Raw genomic sequence first — 22105 nt, forward strand, 5'->3', positions numbered from 1 at the left:
AGCCATGTATATTTTAAACAGGAATCCCACTGTAGAAATTCATGATATAACACCCTTTCAGAAGTTGTATGGCTACAAGCCTGATGTCAGTCACATGAAAGTATTTGGTTGTCTTGCTTATGTGCATATTCTTGATGAAAAGAAGAAGAAGCTGGATCCGAAAGCACATAAGTGTGCATTTCCTGGTTATGCCAAGTAAAGAAGGCATATAAATGTTTTGATCCCTCTACTCGGGAGACACTTGTGAGTAGGGATGTTATATTTGATGAGATGGATACTTGGTATGCATCACCTATAGTAGTATCGTCTGACATGCCTTTTGCACATGCTTCTATATGTGGTTTGCAGCAGAGTACTACAATGCTAGGTACAAGAGCTAGAATTGTCTCAATCCCTGTATCTCCATGGACAGGGAGATTGCGGAGCTCTGGCTCACCGTCCAGTGATACCACTATGTCAGTGAGGGGGAGATATGCCATGATGGATAGCAAAGGAAAAGAAAAAGTTTCCGATGATACACTTTGCATGATGACTTCAGGCTAAAAAAAAAGAAACATGAAAATGACACAAAGTACTAGATTTATAATCATTGGTGACAATGAGAGACCCTTTGTAAATATTTCATATATGATCCACAAACAACACCCTATAACCATTGTCATCAAGCTATGCAATACTAATTAGACTCTTAGTTAAGTCTGGAATATGTCATACATTCAATAATACAAAAGAAGATCCATTAGGCCGTGACACATGCACATGCCCTTTACTAATAATGCTATATGCATAGTTGTTACCAAGATGGATGCATCCTCATCTCCCAACATCATAAATAATGCATAATTATCTATTCGAAGTGACACAAAATGACACTCCTAAGTCCAAAATCCAATTCTATGACATACCATTATTGATGGAAAGAAAGCCATGACCTTATTACAAATTTTAAAGGTGCTAAAAAGTAAAAAATTAAAAATGTTGAATTTTCCATGGAGTTTTCAAGTAATTTAGCTAAAGAAATGTGGTATATAATTATGTTAATAAGGAGATGTTTGTGTGATTTGAACTAAATAATTATAGGAAATTAAGCATAGGTGAGACTAATAGAAGAGACCAAAGGCCAAGTGAGGAGAAAGGGAAGGAGCCATAGCAATGTAATGTTTGCTAAGTGTCCATGAGATGGATATAGTGTGAAACCTAGATGGACTACAAGGATATCCCTTGAGCACAACAAGAAGTTGTGATAGCCATATTGTGCTTAGCATGCTAGTTTTAGAGACTCAGGGATGGGCTACATGTCCTAGGAAATGATCTTAGGTCTTCAAGTCTTCGGATGCAGCTTGCAACGCCTGCCAGTATTCTATGTCCAGCTGTAATGGTTAAATTAGTAGTGCATGATGCCATGATGTAGACATCCTATAAATTAAGATGAGCCAGACATTAACCTCTTCTTTACTTCATTGCAAGCAAAAAGCAGATAAAAAAGAAAGTATGATGCTTTGCTCCTCAGTCACTAACTTTTTAATTTTTAGAAGTACCTCAAATGCAGCCTGCAATTCCCAATACATAGCAGCCAAAGTGCTGCATGGTCTAGATATATTGTTATAGCTGATGTAATGTAAAGAATTCTTTCACTACTCACATAGATAAGTTTGAATTGCGAAACAATACAATTGCTTGTGACTGTATTATCATAACAATGATGTCTGCTCTTCCAGGACTACTCTACCTACCGAAGTGAACCTTTATGTGACTTTCTTGTCAAAACCTACCTACCCAGATAAACCTTTACGTGATTTTGGCAAAAACACACTATATTAGTGCGAACACGACTATTAGAGATTTGCATATGCAAGCTATCTTCTAACGAGTTGCTTTACAAATATCCATCCAAGGTTCCACAGTCACTTTACATTCAAAGTATGCCAAACAAGTAGCATATCCTACTGGTATATCATATTTTCACCAAAATGAGTGATATGGTGGCTTAGCTTAGAGTATCCACATAGGTATTGTACTCTAGCATATTTACTCACATTAACCTTTGCCGTATAGGAACAACTAGGTTGACTAAACTAGGATCCCAACTTTACATAGCTCATGAAAGGCATGTAGGACATTTTGCTAGGACTTTGCCTTCATAGCACCAACTAATGCTTACGTCATCACTCTTAACATGATGAGCACAAAACATCTATACTCCATACAGATTCAACATTTTGTTCTACCATCCTGACGAGGGGTTGCGTTTTGAGAAAGATCGAGGGGAGTCCATTCATTATAAGATCAGCAATCCTATGCAATGCTTATAAAGTTCTACCATCCTGACGAGGGGTTGTGTTTTGAGCAAGATCGAGGGGAGTCCATTCATTATAAGATCAGCAATCCTATGCAATGCTTATAGCAACCTCAACTTGTAGCCCCTTTAATCATTGCATAAGCCATGTCTACAAATGTAAAACAAACAAAGGAACTTTGGTTATGCCACAACCAAGGCTGCTTATGGAATGCCATGCTTTTCTAAATTCTCCTAGGCCTCATATTGATGCTACTCTACTATCCCTCTCTATGCACATACACATAAACTATATACTAAGCACACACAACCTCTGTGTGTGTGCATGCACGCGTGCGTGTGTGTGTGTGTGTGTGTTGTACTTGACATGGTAAAGTTAGAACAAGTTGAATTACACTCACATTGGCACAAATTTTAGCACATCTTCATAGCTTGGACAAAGAGTGGAAGATAAGAAAATCAACTTATGGGGGGGGCGAAGAAGGGGATATTGAGGCCATTCATTGTGGCATAAGCGATGCTACTTGGCATTGCTAATTTTTGTCCCATATATGGCATGTATAGCAACCTTAATTGATAGTGGCCAATGCCATGATAATTTTTGCATAAGACATATCAATGGATGTAACATTTTTATTGTCTGGTGATGCCATGAGGAATGTCGCATATGGGATATTGTTCTTTTGTGATGCCATGAGGAATGTCGCATATGGGATATTGTTCTTTCTTATATTCTCCTAGGCCTCATATTGTTGCGAGTCTATTAACTCTCTTCATACAAATACATACAAATTGTATATAGTAAGCACATAGAGCCTCTCTCTCTCTCTCTCTCTCTCTCTCTCTCTCTCTCTCTCTCTCTCTCTCTCTCTCTCTCTCTCTCTCTCTCTCTCTCTCTCTCTCTCTCTCTCTCTTTATGCATGTTGTGTTCAACATGGTGGGGTTGCCACAAATTGAATGGCACTAGAATTCATACAAATTTTCTCACATCTACACAACATTGGAAAAGCATGGAAGGTAAGAAAGTTAACTTTCAAAGGGAGGGAAAAGGAGATTTAAAGTCCATTCATTGTGGCATAAGTGATGCTAATTGGTGTTGCTAATTTCTGTCCTATATGTGACCCTGATACCACCTCACATGGTAAAAATAGCTTTTAATAATAATTTAGAAGGTCTAAAACCTTTACTATTTGTAGAAGTGGCTTACGTTGCCAATCCTTTATTGTTGCGAGCAACGTATGCGTGGTTTGCGCGTAGCGAATGGAAGAACCTCCCTCTTTCTCTCTTTTACTCATAAAATTGCATACGACTCATGAGAAATTGAAAATAGACTAAAAGAGAAGGTAAAGTAAGATGAAGCGACTCAAGATTGGGTTCAATCTCCCCCCGACATGAAGTGGGCAGCTCCCTTCATGCCGTATTTATAATAATATTATGAAATCTTCTTTGCCCAAGATTTAGGCCTTTTACAATCACTCTTTGCATAAAGAGTTTGAGTGAACTGAAAAAGAGATAGAGTAATCTGAATTAATGGATGCTAGCAAATGTGCATCCCACAACTCTCTAGAACCATTAATATTTTATTGGACATATCTTCTAAAAATCTATTTTACTAATAAATATTTACATAGAGGCTATGTGCACGCTTTATAAGAAATAGTAGTGCATCTAGTACAATAATCCAATATTTTCCAAATAAATTCATTAGAAAATAATCTTTAGAATGCTTGCACGTGGCACACCTTTTCAATTCTCCTTGCTCTACACATCAGCTGCCAAAAATTCAAAAACTCATGTTAGAATAATAACCAACTGAATAATTTCAGCTAGCCACATAAATCAATTAATTTGAAATTCTATACAACAATTAATTCACGAAGACGTTAATACTCGTGTAGTTAAAATGGTACCACCCATGTTCACACTTGCATTGACGCCCGGAAATGATAGGTGTCCCCATCGACATTCCGCCTAAGACAATTCTTAGGAACGTGCCCCTCATTGACGGAGAACCATTTAAGGCACTGATCCCGCCAACGTACACACAAAGAAGAGTCATTTAAGGAGATCATCCCTTTGCATAGGTGCCACCTGACAATATACCCTCGAGGTGGGATAGCAATTGTCCTCAATTGCTATTGGCTGGATGTGGAGACAATAAATTGGAAAAAGGTCGCTAATCATGAGCATGCATCCATTGAGCTTCCTCAACAGGGTGATTGTGGAATTTAACAAGATAACGAGAATAAGTATTTCTAGTTCTAGTGGTCATATAGTCAACATCAATAAGTGTTTCACAGATTAGGATTTCATGGTCATCTGCAATCAAGGGTGCTGATTCATAAATAGTGTGAACAGGAAGAGAACCTTTGAAGGGATGTAAAAGATTAATGTGAAAAGTGTTGTGGATTTTTCAATGATGAGGTAACTTTAATTTGTAAGCATTAGGATTAATACAATGGAGAGTTTTAAAAGGTCCATAGAAACGAGGAGCTAATTTTACATTCCGGTTCTTTTCTACACTATGGAGTCTACTTTTTTCAACACGTTGTCCAAGGGGTTTTTGTCGAAAGGTTGAATCCACCGGGTATCAGAAGTAGAAGGAAGTAGAGATAGGAGATGGAAGAGAAGATAGAGAATACCCAAGTGGTAAACACGACAAAAACAAATCACAATGAATTGAATCAATATGTATTGAAAGAACCTGGAATCTTTGCACTACTCAGAAGTGATCAATATGTATTGAAAGAACCTGGAATCTTCGCACTACTCAAAAGCAATCTCCAGGCATTAGATCTCCTGGAGCTTCTTTGTAGAACAAAACGTGCATAAAAATTACAGCTCCTTCTCTACTGCTCAGAACCCAAATTTGATGGGTCCGTTGGCTTCGAAAGGGGGGTAAAACTTCAGGACACCTACTCACGGATCTCCCAGATCACTCCTTCTTCTTTCAGTTAAATCTGCACTTTTCAGCCTGTTTATAATGATCGCGACGTGTGCGATTTTGTGAATCTGTTCTTCTTGTGAAAATTCCCTAATTGGTTGAAAAAGCAACTAGCTTTTTGCATGCCATCCTAATCTAGAAGCTTTTTCTAAATTTTTCAGATTTTTACAATAAATAATATAAAAAATAGGCTAAAATTATCCAAAAATCTAGTATTTTCAGATAATCCATGCAACTCACACTAGTACTAATGGCTCAGATCACATTGACTCTCTAGATCAATAAAGAAGTTGGATGATGATGCATTTCATACTTTTTCACACTGTGTCCTCATAACATCACGATATCCACCCCCTCTGAACCTGCACATCCTCCGATATGTGCCAAAATCCTAGTTGTCACCGGATTCTGAGTCCTCATCCTCTTCAACTATATCCTTTTCTTCTTCATCTTCCATATCTTCCTAGTTAGCCCCTGTATCATGGCCTCTATTTTCTTCCAATTTTGGCAACTCATAGGCAGTAGATTCCTGCCTTTTGGATAATTTGATTCTTTTCCTTGCTATCGGAAGTTTTATGGCTATCCCATCCATCTCATTTAATGCATAAGTAGCATTATCAAACACCTGTCTTACCACATAGGGTCCAAACCATCTTTTGGAAACTTTACCCATGGCACTATACTGGTTATCTAAATTGCTATCATAAACCAATATCCAATCCCCATCTTGTATGGTTCTTGGCCTCATTCTATGTCTTTTGTCAAGCCGTTTCTTGTTCTGTATCCTTATTGCCGTTAACTTTGCAGTTGCTGCCTCTATGTCTTCTGACTTTCTTTCCAATTGTCTAATGCATAAGGCCAACAACTCCTCTCAATTCAACTCCTCCTCCCAAGGTAACACACTCCATGTGACTATCATCTCTTCTATCGGCATGATAGGTTTTTGACCATACATTAATTCTGCAAGTATATATCCTGTAACAGCACTATGAGTTGTTCTATCAGCCCACAAAGCATAAGGGAGCAATCGTGGCCACTCTTTTACCTTCTCTCCATATGCTTTTGCCAATGCCTTCACAATAGGTGGATGACCTCTTTCACTCTTGCCATTTCCTTTAGGGTTATAGGCTAATGTTAAAGCAATATTTATCCCCAACCATGCAAAGAAATCATGAGCTTCATCTGCATCCAACTCACCCCTATCTGCTGTAATTTTTCCCACATAGCCATATCGACAAAAGATCTCTTCTAAGAGAAAAGTACATACCTCATTTGTCATCTTAGTACGTAGAGCTCTTCCTTCCACTTGATTAGTCAAGTCTTCATGAGCAAGCATAAGATACCTCATTTGCCAAATAAAAGTGGCAATCCACCACCCACTTAAAATGAAGAGACAATGGATATGTGGGTTGCAATCCATCCTGATGTTTCACAGTTGAATACATTTGACATGCCGTACATGTTTCCACAAAGTGAGCAACATCCTTATACATACCCTGCCACCAATATCTTTCTTTGATCTTTGTAAAAGTACCTCAAACACCTCTATGACCAGCCTACAAGCTTTCATGAAATTCATGCATTACTTTTACTTGTGAAGCTCTGTCACCCAAAACTCGCAATGGCATACCCTGTTTCTTTTTAGCATGTTTCCATAAGTATCCATCTTTTAAGAAAAATCCATAGGCTTTCCTCTTGATCTTCTTAAACTCCTCATCTAACAATTCATCTCTCCTTTTTAATGTACCGAGATATTGACCAATTCTCAACCACTCTCCTGCATATTTGTCTTTCAGAAACACTTCTACACAAGATGCAAAACATCTAAAGTGTCTTCTCTTTGTTGTCCAAGCTTCTGTTAATGTTGCAGCAACACCTTGCATTGCTAAACTCACTCTTGAAACATCATTTTCAGCCATAAGAAAGTCATCTTCTTCCTCCTCATCCATCATCCCATCTTCATTCTCATAGCATGCTCAAGATAACATGTCTGCCAGTGGGTTATCTCTTCCTGCAATATGCTGAAATTTAGGGTTCAAATATTTGATGTATACAATCCACCGGAGCATAGCAATGTCCGGAGTAGCACAACTAGTAATCATACCCAATATCAGCAAACAATCGGTCTCAATGACTACATGAGCACCCATAAAATACTCCTTATCACATTTAAGGGCTGTCACAATTCCCCATAATTCTCTTTTTACCTAAGGATATCTTCTCTCTCGTTTAGTCAATACTTTTGCACCAAATTGTATTGCATATCTTTGCCCTTCCTCATCATCTTGCCCAATTGCCCATCCAATCCTGATTGGGATTGTATCAATAGTAATAATGATAGGCTTTCCATGTGAATAGTCAACCTTTCTCAACGTAGGAGCAGATTTTAAGAGTTGCTTCAATTTCTTCATTGCTTTCTGATGCTTTCTTTCCCAATGAAATTTCTGACCTTTCCTTAGAAGCTGATAAAGGGCAACACTACATGTGCAAAGTGAGGAATCCATATCAAATAGAACACACATGCACCCAAGAATCTTGCATTCTATCAATCCCATCTATTTTTGCTGGTGATGGCCTTGGCCCATAAGGCCCACACATATGCCCAACAATCAAAACCTCTTCAACTCCAAAGATAGACTTTTGTCCAAAAAGAGTTAAATGCACCTCTTCTAGACAAGTCAAAATCCTCTCACAATCCACAATATGGTCTGCAACAAACTGCCTGCATCCATGAGCATCCATCTCTTCATTCTTTTCATCCACTGCACACCCTTTGATTGGAACATCATCCAAGAAGGGCATAGTCAATTGTGGTATAAAATCCCTTAGTACCCTATTCATAGTATTTTTCATGTGTGCCATTGAGTTTGTTGCACCCTGTGGGAGAGTACACATCCGTACTAACCCCAAAGGAGTCTTCATGGTTGTGATATCCCTGCTTTCAATTGCAAGCTGAAACTGATCATAACCCGAGTAAAGATCACCCAAAGAATAGATCGCTCTACCTGTAAAAGCCTCTACAAATTCATCAACTACAAGACCTACACCCACATTTCTTATGGTCACTTTATTGACCGGTTGCATGTCTTGAATAAATCTCAAAGCCTCATTCTTTTTAGGCACAGTAAACCAACGATTTGAGTACGGGGCTGAAGAAGGCTCCAATATCTTCATTCGAATCTTTTCATTTAGCAAATCCATCAACTTTGGCAAGTAAGCTTTAGGCACTAGAATAGGCCTCAAGTTCCATGGTACATGTGGCACAGTAAATATGACCATAGGAGAGACAACATTTGGATCCACACAACATGTTTCACTTGATTGAAATGCAAATGCCTTCCCATGTCTAGCCAACATCTGCATAAAACAGTCTCTCTCAGCAGGCAAAAGAAACCCTTCTGCACCAACTTTCAGTTCTTGTAATGTTTCAGATGTAAACTGATGACCTATATCTTTAGGATCCCATAAGCTTGGCTACCTTGACACTTTTCCATACATACCCTCACTCTCTAGTGGAAGTGGCAAAGTAATTGGTTTCACCTTTTTGTCAATTGTCTTATACTTTGTCCCCACAAGTGATTCAACCCATTGTAATCCTTCCTATTGAGCAAACAATGCTATAACATCATACATATCCAAAGAACATACTGGCAACACTCTGTTTTCAGCCTCATTTTCTGCATGTATAGTTGCTGAAATTTCAGCCATATTGTCAGTAATATTCAGCCCATAAAAGATGCCTAGAATGCCATCATTTTCAGCTAACAATCCCAATGCTCTCAGTTTCTTAGTAGCTTGTTTCATAGATATGCATTCAACCCTACACATAGCTTCCATAGGCTTAAACCACAATGAACTGTTTGCTGTAAACTGAGCATTACCAATAGTAAATACATGCTTCATTTCATCAAGAGGTGAGTACACCCTCTAAGCAGTACTACTATAGCCCCGCATTGCAACTGCGCTTAATGAAAATCCAGGTCTTTGAATTTCTTTGCATTTGGAACCAAAGGAGACTCTCGAAGCGTATCACAATTTCTAGGATGATTAACACAAACAATAAGAAATTGGACTGCTTTTCTCCCATCCTTGCTTGTGACTCTTGCATAGGCAGAATCATCATTAAGCACCTTTGTTTCCATATGCACACCTGTAATATAGGGCTGTCCCAAAATCACTGCATATGAGGAATTATCTTGCACAAAGAAGTGTTGCTCTTCCTAGGAGTACATCAGCAATCTTCACTTTTACATTAGGATATGCAGCATAGAGCTCCCCTGAAGAATTATTTGTAGCCCTCATACGCCAACCATGATCAGTGTCCACAGGCCATACACCATTTTCATACAATCCCCGCTTAATGACATTTATCTCAGACCCATGGTCAAGTAAAGCAAAACAAGGAGTTTCACGTTCCCCTATTTTCACTACCGTTTTAGTGGTAGCTCTAGCCCAATGATTTCTTCTATAGTGACTTCGAGGAATAAATCCTAGAGTCTCTTCCCCATATTGTTGCATGTGCCTTACTCCACCATGCATATTGCTACAAGACAATGCATTTTCAGCCACTTTATTCTCTTTTCCACATGCTGTCTACCACTGATTAGTAGCTTCGTGCATAGATAATCTAGTACTTACTTCATGCTCATATTCAGCCTGAATACCCAACAAACCAGTTTTCTCTTCAAATTGCAGCAATGCACTAGTGGTATCACCAAGAAACTGACGCTTCCTTTTAATTATGTCAATGATCTCATCATGAAATTCTCACTTGGCAATGCCAAGCACCTCTCCCAAGGTAAATTCCACCTGACTGTTTAAGATCCGTTCTTCAAGAACCTTTTTAAGATCTGTGGCTGTCTCAATGTCAGATTGAAACTTATATCCTGGCTGCTTGCCCTTCTTTTTGCCCTCTTGTTTGTTATCCTGTTTTTGCTCTTGACTAACCTCTTCCATAACATGCTCGGGAGGTGGCTAATTTGCAGCTTTAGGCTGATCCACACTTCTTCTTGTCATTATTTTAGATGTCCTTGCAATATCTTCATTTCTTTTTCATTTTTATTCCACAAGTACATTCATGTTTTGTACCTTTGCTAAATATGCATACACTAAATATGCATCTGCCGGTGATTCCCAACCAGTTATGCCACAAACGTCTTGCCCTGCATGAGACATTTCACTATCAGGGACCTTTCTCTTTTGAGCTACATGTAAAGCATGTGTCCATATTTCAGCCTTTGGACTAACCATCAATTGGCCATGCATTCTATCCAACTGTGGACAAAAAGTAGAAGCATGTATCACCGCATAAGTATTTCAAATAGCCAAGTCTTCCAACAACTTCTGCATACCTCCCTTTCCAAAATTCAAAGAAAGAGGAAATCCCATTTCTTGTGCATGGATCTTGCCATCTTTCCAAAAGATGAGCTGTTGTGCCAAGGCCTCCTAACAGGTAGCACAATCCTTTCTCTCATGCTACAAACAGTCACACCACATACATCTTTTTTCAAGTTCAGGGGTTGTTGCCCGTCCCCTTTCCTCTTGGTCTTTTTCATCCAATTTTGCAACCTTCAATTGAAGATCCCATATCCCTTTGACCAATTCGTCCAAAGCATCTTCCCTAACAGAGGGAACAGTAGCAGGTACAGCCATAGGGTTAGCCACAGAAGCAGGTGGCTTACTGGATACTTCAATTGCTTTGCCCGTAATAGTGGGCAAGCTAGAGACATGCAATCTTTCTCTTCTTCTATGCTTCTTCAAAAGTGCAGTAGCAGCTTCCTTGACATGTCTCCACTTTGTTTTCAAACCTGTATCTCTAGTTTCATCCTCCAGCAAATCATCAAGCTTCTCTTGAAGCTTAGGATCACCTACCTGTAGAAACAATTCAATTTTCTGACTTACAAGAGCTTGTTGTTCTGTGAGATCCAACTGCTCAAATTGACTTTCAAATTCTCTTAACAATTCTATAGCCATAAGACCCTTATTGGGTTGTATAATCTACTCCTCAAAAGTCTTGCACGTAATCAAACTGTTATCCTCAATATAAAATTCTTCCCTGAGTGTCTTCTTGAAGGCTACCCAATCAGCATCCTGCAAGTATAATTCAAAAATCGGTGCTTTCAGTTCATGAATAGTAACATGTACAAAATACTGGCTCCATGCAGATTGAGCCACTCCAAAGAATTCCATCTTCTGAGCATACGTATGTACATATTCAAATACATTCCTACCATTGAATAACTTCACCTCACGCTCAACTGCTTGCAAAGCATTCATCACAACACTTTCTGTTTGAGCTGAAGCTTGCATCACCTGTTGTTGTTGTTGTACCTACATAAGCATATTCATATTTTGCACTAACTATTGCAACACATCACTGGAGAATGTATTCGAAGATTCTCCCATCTTGTCTTTCCTTCTTTTGACGACCTTTCACGTCGGGTTCACTAATGTCGGAGGGGTTTTTGTCGAAAGGTTGAATCCACCAGGGATCAAAAGTAGAAGGAAGTAGAGATAAGAGATGGAAGAGAAGATAGAGAATACCCAAGTAGTAAACATGACAAAAACAAATCACAATGAATTGAATCAATATGTATTGAAAGAACCCAGAATCTTCACACTACTCAGAAGCAATCTCCAAGCATTAGATCTCCTGGAGCTTCTTCGTAGAACAAAACGCTCTACTGCTCGAAACCCAAATCTAATGGCTCCATTGGCTTCGAAAGGGGGGTAAAACTCTAGGACACCTGCTCACGGATCTCCCAGATCACTCCTTCTTCTTTCAGTTCAATCTGTAGTTTTCAATCTATTTACAGTGATCGCAACACACACGATTTCGTCAATCTGTCCTTGTGAAAATCCCCTAATTGGCTGAAAAAGAAACTAGGTTTTTGCATGCCATCCTAATCTAGAAGCTTTTTCAGATTTTTACAATAAATAGTATCAAAAATAGACTAAAATTATCCAAAAATCTAGTATTTTCGGATAATCCATGCAACTCACATTAGTACTAATGGCTCATATCACATTGACTCTCTAGATCAATAAAGAAGTTGGATGATGATGCATTCCATACTTTTTCACATTGTGTCCTCATAACATCACGACAACGTAACCAAACATAATCTCCTTCTTTATAAATCATAGCTAGCCTTTTTTTATTTACTTGTTTCACATATGATTGTTGGGCCTTTGCTAGTATTTGTTTAACTTGCTCATCAATACTTGAATGATTTTGAATCCAATCGTCAACAGAATGTATTTTCTGAGTTAGACGAAATGTGGGAGTTGGCAATTTGTGACCATAAACAATTTCGAAAGTAGCAGTGTGAGTGGCATTATTATAAGCAAATTGTAGAAGGTGCAAATGATTATCCCATGTGGCTGGAGAAGAAATTGTGTAAGCACGGATTAAATCCAAAATTATGCTATTTGTGGCCTCTGTTTCACCGTTTGTCTCTAGATGAAATGCAAAGCTAAAATCAATCTTAGTTCCTAAGTTAGTAAACAATGTAATCCAAAAATTATTACAAAATTGAGGATCTCGATCGGACACAATAATTTTGGGCAATCCATGGTGCATAAAAATATTCTTGAGAAATAAGTTAGCGGTTTGTGCAACACTTGTCTTTTTTACAAGCAATGAAGTAAGCTTGTTTACTAAATCTATCAACTATGGTCCATATCATATCATTTGTGGTAAACCTGTAATGAAGTCCATAGAAATCTACTCCCAAGGTGAATTAGGGATAGGTAATGGAAGTAATAAACCATATGACTTACCATGATGTCTTTTTATGCATTGACATACAATACAGTCAGAAACAAAATTAGAAACATCACGTTGCATATTTGGCCAAAAAAAATCTTCATGTAAATTTCTAAGTGTGGAGATAATACCACAATGCCCCATATAAGGAGGTTCGTGTACTTCTTGCATAATGAAATGATGAAAAGGATTAGTAATGCATAACTGTTTTTCATAAAATAGAAAACCATCGGAAACAGAAAAGTTATTAGTAGGGATCCATTGATTGTTAGATAAATTTACCCAAACATCATGAAAATCGGAATCTTGAATATAAGCATTTTTCATTGTGTCTAACGAAGAAGTAGAAATGACAGAAATATTGTTTAATCATGGCCTACGACTAAGTGCATCGACTACTATATTTTCCTTACCTAGTTGATATTGAATGAGTGGATGAAAGGATTGAATAAATGATGCCCACTGTATGTGTCTATCAGATATTTGTGGTCGTGACAATAAATGTTTAATACTCTGCTGATCGGTTTTAATCATAAACTCCGAACCCATTCAATAATGCTTCCATATGTGCAATGCATGAACTATGGCTAATAATTCTTTATCATATGTACTATATTTAACTTCAGACGGTTTCAGTTTACAACTAGAATATACTAGAGGGTGATTGTCTTGCATCAATATTGCACCGATGCAAGAACCACTTGCATCAGTAACCACAAGAAAGAATGGTTTATTGAAATCAAGTAACTGCAAAACTGGTGCGTGTGTGAGTCGTTGTTGGCTGTCGCCCCAACGATAAACAAGACCTTTCTTTAACAAAAGAGTCAACGGTAAAGCAAGCAATGAAAAGTTTCTAACAAATTTTCGATAAAAGCTAGCTAGTCCTAGAAATGAACGAACTTCATGTACATTTTTAGGTGTTGGCCAAGACTTAATTGCTTCAATTTTACGTGGATCTACGTGTATGCCTTTAATAGACACGATATGACCTAAATATTCTATTTCAGATTGAAAGAAAGAACTTTTGTCATGGTTAGCATATAGATGGTTTTGTTTTAATAAACTAAACACTAAAGATAAATGTTCTTTGTGTTCTTTTTCAGTTTTGCGAAAAACAAGAATGCCATTGAAAAATACTATTACATAATGCTGAAAATGCAAAAATATTATATTCATCATTCTACTAAATGTAGCTGGTGCATTGGTAAGTCCAAAAGGCATTGCCAAGAATTCATAATGTCCAAATTGTATACGAAAAGCTGTCTTAAAAATGTCAAAAGAAGTAGACATACGAACTTGGTGGTATCCTGATTTTAAATCAATTTTACTAAACACTGTTGCTCCTTGTAATTTATCTTGAAGGTTGTCTATTCTAGGTATTGGATACCTATTTTTAATCATTATTTTATTAAGTGCTCTATAATCTATACACATGCGGTAAGTTTGATTTTCCTTTTTAACTAATAATACAGGAGCTCCAAAAGGTGAACTACTTGGACGAATTAATTTTCTCCTTAGAAGTTCTTCAATTTGCTTCTGAATCTCTTTCTATTCTAATTGGTTATGGCGATAGGGAGCTTTGCAAGTTGGTTGACTACCAGGAAGTAAATCAATTCCGTGGTCTTCGGGTCGTGATGGAGGAAGTTGTAAAGGTAAATTATTAGAAAAGCAATCAGAAAATTTAGTAATAAAATGCTGTTGCTTTGGAGTTAGTTCAGTTTTTGTAATATCAACTTCATTAATCCATACTAAGAAAGCTTTTGATTGTTTATGCAAATCTCGCTTCACCTGTGTATGACTAATAATTGGAAATAATTTGGTTTTTGTTAACCCTTTGAGTAAAATTTGTTTACCTTTGTGCTCAATGTGCATTGAGTATGTGTTGTAATCTATATTGGGGTTGAATTGGTGACGCCATGGCATTCCTAGAATTACGTCAGCATATTGCAAAGGTGCTACTAAAAAATATCGCTTTTCCTTATAAGATCCAATACAAATTTCTAAATTATGAACTTCTTTAGTACCGTTATATCGGTGTCCTAGAAATGCAGCCTTAATTTTATAGGCAGATGGAATAGTTTTAAGTTGTAAGTTTCTAACTACTTTTTTTGAAACAAAATCATGAGTGCTACCATCGTCATGCAAAACAGTGATATCATTATTATTGATTTTACATCACATCTTTAATAAGGCATGCATAGAAATTTTACCAGCAAGGTCTTCAGGTTCGTTAGAATTTTCACCGATAAGTGTAGTCTCATCGAAGTCACGCATTGCTTCAATGTCTTCGCTGAATTCTTCAGCTCCAAGAAAATTTAGATGCGCTGTGGGTTTCTTCGAATCATGAGTGTTGCCCATGAGACAACGACTCGCAATATGACCAGGACGCTTACAATTATAATAAATTACATTTTTGGAAATGGAATTGGAGACATTTGGGTTAACATTTTTAGGTTCACCAGATTTAGGAAAATTTGAAGGTAGATTGGGAGGTTTAGAATTGGAAACTGATTGGCCATTATTATTAAGAACATTTCGCATCCATGCCCATTGGTTAAAACGATTCTTTCCATATTGACAATTGAAATTATGAAAATAATTAAAATGAAAGTTGTTACCCATGTTGTTACCGGCATGCGGAGCTCGAATTGTGCAGGGAGATAATTTGCAAGAACCTTCTTGCGAAAGTCATTCCATGTGAGAGGACGATCAATGCTTTTACGCGTGACATCCCACCATAATGCAACTTTCTCAATAAAATAATGAGATGCACATTTAATTTTATCACTTTTTGAGTATTTCTCATTGTCAAAATAAGCTTCGAACTAACTTAACCATGACAGAATCTTGCGACCATCTTTAAGACCATCAAAAGAATTAAATTTGAATGTACACTTGCTTATCTTGGACTCCTTTCGACTAGCGTGAACATCCTAAGTAGCATTGATGGTTCGAACTAGGTTGTCGTCGTTGGTAGAAATTTCAGTGGGCAGGACGCTTGAGGGACTTCAGTTCTTGCTCCAATTGTACGCGGAGTTGACACTCTTCTTCAAGTTGCACGGATATTAAATCCATACGCTGCTCCAGGGTTGGCTCAGGAAGCGGTGATGCAGAGTCGAAATTGGCCATGATTGCTTGATGGAGAAATCCAGAGATTTAAGATGCTTTGTAAATGAAAAGATGCCTTGCTTGTCCTTGAAGAATTTTGGCATGTAAGACCAAAATTTTAAACAGTCTTTGGACAATAAATTATGGATGGAAGTAGGCAAGAAAGGTGGGAAATTTTTATGGGAATTTGGTGAAATTTATGAAGCTAGAAAGAACTGCCTCTATGGGAGAGATAGTCAGTTGTGACTTGTGAAGATTTGCAGAGTCTATGTATGACACGGAGTAAGAGAGGTTGAAGTTGATCAAGTAAGTTAGTAATGTAACTTGCTTGATAAGTTGATCAAGTTAAAAAAAACTTGATGTTTTTGGATAAGAAGATGTCGTGGATGCTGTCGTGGCGTCAAAAAAATGGCACCCCCCCACGAAATAAAAGAAAAGAGCTTAAGCTCTTGATTAAGCTTAAGATAGGATTTTAATTAAGCTTTAATTAAGCTTAATAATCACATGAGAGCTCTAATTCCTCACGAAATATGGCACCATGATGTGGGAGTGGGTCTTCTTTAATGTTTGGGAAAATAACAAAATTTCTTGACCGTGATAGAGGGGTTTGGGGTTTTGAAGGCTTGGGAGTCCAATCATGTAGTCAGTTCGTGATGAGACGGACCGTAGAGCCCGTTTGCAACAGAGGCCTCGCCTTCACGCCAGAGGATAGGCGATTGGAAGCCAAGAGGTAGGCTCGGCTTTGATATTAGTGTTGCGAGCAACGGATGTGTGTTTTGTGCATAGCGAATGGAATGTCGGAGAGAGAACCAGGGAGAGAGAAAGAGGAGAGAGAAAGACTGCAGAGGAGAGAGAAAGACTGCAAGAAGAGAGAGAATAAGAGTGACGAGGAGAGAGAAAGACTAGATTTAGAGAGAGAAAGACAGGAAAGATGAAGAAGCCATAGAAGCTGTGAGCAAGAAGGGAGAGAAAGATTGTAATTGTATTGATATGTCAAAAAGATATGTAAAATTACATGTCCTCTCCTTTTATACCAATGTCAGTGTGACATGGCATAATATCAGTATTATTTACACTAATTCCTTATTCTCAACTTCTTACAATGCTCTGATACCACTTGTCAGAGAGAGAACCAGGGAGAGAGAAAGACTGCAGGAAGAGAGAGAATAAGAGTGACGAGGAGAGAGAAAGACTAGATTTAGAGAGAGAAAGACATGAAAGATGAAGAAGCCATAGAAGTTGTGAGCAAGAAGGGAGAGAAAGATTGTAATTGTATTGATATGTCAAAAAGATATGTAAAATTACATGTCCTCTCCTTTTATACCAATGTCAGTGTGACATGGCATAATATCAGTATTATTTACACTAATTCCTTATTCTCAGCTTCTTACATGGAAGAACCTCCCTCTTTCTCTCTTTTACTCATAAAATTGCATACGACTCATGAGAAATTGAAAATAGACTAAAAGAGAAGGTAAAGTAAGATGAAGTGACTCAAGATTGATGCGCATGCTTGATAAGAAATAGCGGTGCATCTAATACAATAATCCAATAATTGCTAAATAAATTCTTAAGAAAATAATCTTTAGAATGCTTACGCGTGGCGCGCCTTTTCAATTCTCCTTGCTCTACACATCAACTACCAAAAATTCAGAAAATCATATTAGAATAATAACCAATTGAATAATTGCAGCTAGTCACATAAACCAATTAATTTGTAATTCCATGCAACAATTAATTCATGAAGACGTTAATACTCATGTGGATAAAATGGTACCACCCACGTTCACACTTGCATCAACACCTGGAAAGGATAGGCATCCCCATCGACCTTCCGCCTAAGACAATTCCTAGGAACGTGCCCCGCATTGATAGAGAACCATTTAAGGTGCTCATCCTGCCAATGTACACACAAAGGAGAACCATTGAAGGCACTCATCCCTTTACATAGGTGCCACCTGCTGGCAACATTTATAGCATAAATATATTGTTGTCCTTTCTTCTTAGGGTGGGCCAAGAATTCTTCCATGCATAGAGCATTTGTGAAGCTCCAAATATTAAAATAGACATGGGTGGTACTCTTGAAAAATTACGAAACGAAGGAATAACATGGTTAATTTAATAATAATCTAGGGTAAGTGGGAGGCCTGAAAATGGAAAATATGAGAGAGAAGAAAAGGAACTTGGGATAGGATGTATGTACCACATGGGGACTTTATGGGAAATACCATTGGAGTATTTCCTTAAAATACTCAAAAACATATGTGTCAAGCTTGGCCCCATCTTGTCCTTTCATTTTCAAAATCTTGGGCCAAAGTGATTGACAAGATTGAATTATTTATAAAGGGTGTCCACATATCCCCTTATCCTTACATTGACTTTTTTGTATAGTTAGCGCAAATTTCTCAAATGTTAGAAGACTCTCATGCTTAGCTCTAAGTTTTTGAAAACTATCATATGGCCCACCTTCCAAATCCACCCAAACCCAATTCCAATATTATTGTTGGTAAGTATTCCCCAAACAGAATTATTTCTAGAATGGAATTTCCTAAGGGGTGGATCACTCTTACTTAGTAGAAATATGCAAGTCTTAGAAATGTTGGTTCCTATATAAAGCTCAAACTATGCACCACAAAGCCATGTACATCATATGGGTTTGTAAGAGGTAACAAAAGGACCCTCCCATTTTGCCACAAACTTTCATCTTTTCTATTCTCAAACATGTTATTGTACCTAAGCATCAAAGATCATTTCACAATCTCCTTGTTTGAGAGCTTATCATTGAACTTCCTTCTCCTTTCTTGTGCTCTACTTGTTTTTCTCCTTTATGTCCAAGGTTTTTGCTCTAAAACACTTAGAAACTAACTAGCTCTATCTCGATGGGTAAAGGCACCTCTTAACCAAAGGCCAAATAAAATGGAGTAAACTGCAAGTATGTCTTGAAGGAGGTGTGATAGGCCCATAAGGGTGCACTCAAATGCTTATCCAAAGTCTTAGGCTTATCATAAACATGTTTAGCAATGATTTTACAAATCATTTAGTTGACTTTCTCTACTAGCCCATTACATTGAGAATAACAAGGACCAAAATGCCGATGTTTAATACCTAGACTTGTAGCAATAGCTTCTTTCCATCTGATCATGTAGTCCATCCCACTATGATGTATTCGTTTCAAGCATTTGTACATGGAACAAGACTAATTGCATCAATTTCTCACTTTTCAAAAGGCAGGTTATATATGGTTGAGATTCATGAAATAACTCCTGTGGCCTCATTATTTAACACACATCACAAACCTTGGACTAGAATTGTAAATCAGGATGGAGACTTGGCCCGAGACTTGGCCAAATGTATCTTGCTTGGTGGATTTTCTTACTAATGATTTCGTGGGCAAAACGGGCACCACATATTCCATCATAGCAAGCTTCTAAAATGTCACTAATTTCTTTGTAAGATGAGACCTTTCAAAGGACGATCTCTTCCTCAACAATGGAGGTAATTGTTGATGAATTGAAATCTCACTACCTTTTGAGCTAGCCACCTTTGTTGCTCCTAGGTTTGTTGACTTGGGGGCTCACATGTTTGTACAACCAAATAATGTAATGTAGACATTCACTACCTCAAAACTTAGGATTTTTTAGCTCTACAACTCCCACCATCTCATATTCCATTATTTCACTAGCCAAGGTATCTATAATGTGTTTCTTGTCTCTTGGAAGAAAATAGACCTAGATGTCTTCAAATATCTTCATAAGACTTCTCACCTCCCTCAATCTAGTGGCCAAAATTTCACTCTTGCAAGTCCAAGTACCTTGAATCCACTTGACCAATAACATGGAATCACCTAGAATATTTATTTAACTATGAATCCCATTAGCTAGACACCATTCTAGCCCCTTAGAAAGAGCTACATACTCTACCTCATTTTTTGATTTCTCCCCTTATAGGACAACTCCTCTTCTCATTACCTTGTCTCCAGTAGGGTTAAAAATCACTATATTTGTTATTACTTTTCCTTCGTTCCTCTTATATGCTCATCAAAGTAGAGTTCAAAGGCTTCATTTGGTACCTTGGCTGGTTTTATTTGTGGGTTTGATATAAGATTGTCATTGGTTTTTCCTTTTTCTCAATGTATCTTTGAGTTAGCACATTGGCGAGGCATGCTCGGATTTACATAGAACATTGGCAAAAGAATTTAAGGAAACTAAGAAGGGAGAGTCGAAGAGATAAATCAACTAATCACTAGAAATTAAGATTCCAACAAGGAAGACTTGATGAAAAACATATGGAGTGTTGATCATACCAATGGAAAATATCAACCTACCAATGTATGTTCAAGAAGTATTTAAATGTTTTGAAGACATACTATAATAAGAAAATTTTAGGATATAGGATATAGGGGAGAACAATTCTATTTGGTTCTAAAGGATGTCAGCAAATGAGGTGTAGTAGGCCCATAATGATGCATTCAAATGCTTATCCAAAGTCTTAGGCTTATCATAAACATGTGTACTGATGATTTTGCAAATCATTCCATATATTTTCTCTACTAGCCCACTCCATTAGGGATAATAAGGAGTAGAACGTCTATGTTTGATGCGTATCCTTCCCATGATGTTATAAGATCTCCACAAAAGTCTGGTCCCCTCTGTGAAATATCTCTAGTGGAGTTCTAAATCTATAACAAATGGATTGAAAAACACTTTTTTCAAATATGTTTTGTAAAGCTTTCACGTGAAATTGTTTTACAATTTGAATATCTTTGTTATTTTAATAATTTAGTACTATTTTCATCGTACATTATTATTTTGAGATAATAAGAAATCAAAATACACTTTTATAAACTACAATAGATTATTAAGCTTGTTAAGGTAGTATTTCATTTAAGTTTGAAAAATAGATGTACACAATAAATGTTTTAGACCTAAAAACTTTTCAAATTTCAATCGTCAATCATATTTATATGTAATAACAATTAGAATTTATATCTTAATCCATTATAAACAAAAATTATATAAGAACATACTCATAAAGATTTATCAAAATTTAAAGTTATTGCAAATTTTAAAGTCTATAATGGAGTTATGTTTTTATTTATTTTTATTGCTATCATCCATAAATGAACTTAGTGAAAAGCTAATACAACAAATTTTACTTTTTGAGTCAATGTATTACAGGGAGATGACATGTATACATGACATATAAGTTGTTCAATTTTATATATACCATTGGATATATGCATTAGTTCACGTCTAAGTAAAAAAAATTACAAATATTTATGTCACCTTTTGTATATTGTATCACATGTTTTTTTCTAAATACATCAAACTTTCAATATCAAATAAGTTGTAATAAATATTAGCTTTAGAATATATATATATATATAAAAGAAAATTATGATATGTAAAAATCTCATCTTTTCAAATAATGTAATTAGATATGTCATTTTAACATATGTTACTTTTAATAATGTATATTTATGTTTACAAAAATATTACATATGAGCTAGCTTCTTTTACTTTTATCAAACTTTATTTTTATCACTTTAATTTATATTTTTAAAATAAATCATATATAATAGGGAACACTTTTTACATTTCAGTTATTTATTAAAAAAATCTAGCTTTAAAGCACCAACAAATTCTTATCTTGATTATAATCTTGAAATTCTCAAAGTTGGTAGCACATACCAAGTTATTAAGGATTATAGTGGCACATGCCTAAGTTTTCATATCGATAAATATAATAGTGCACTTATTGACAATTGTAAGGGATTTTAGCATTTCACAATGTGACTTGCCATTGTTTGGTAAACCTTTGATCTCTTATAGCTTAAAGTGTCTTGATTAAACCCATTATTGGGATAGTACAAGACACCATGAGTTATTTTAGCTACAAGATGTTCAATAAAATTTGGATCTAGAAGTAGGTAAACATTACCTAGCTTTGTAAATTATTGATCAAAGTTATTTAGTTTTAATATACCATT

Source organism: Lygodium microphyllum, chromosome 24 (genome assembly GCF_053477565.2).
Source record: "Lygodium microphyllum isolate KBCC chromosome 24, Lygodium_microphyllum_v1.1.10, whole genome shotgun sequence".
NCBI lineage: Eukaryota > Viridiplantae > Streptophyta > Polypodiopsida > Schizaeales > Lygodiaceae > Lygodium > Lygodium microphyllum.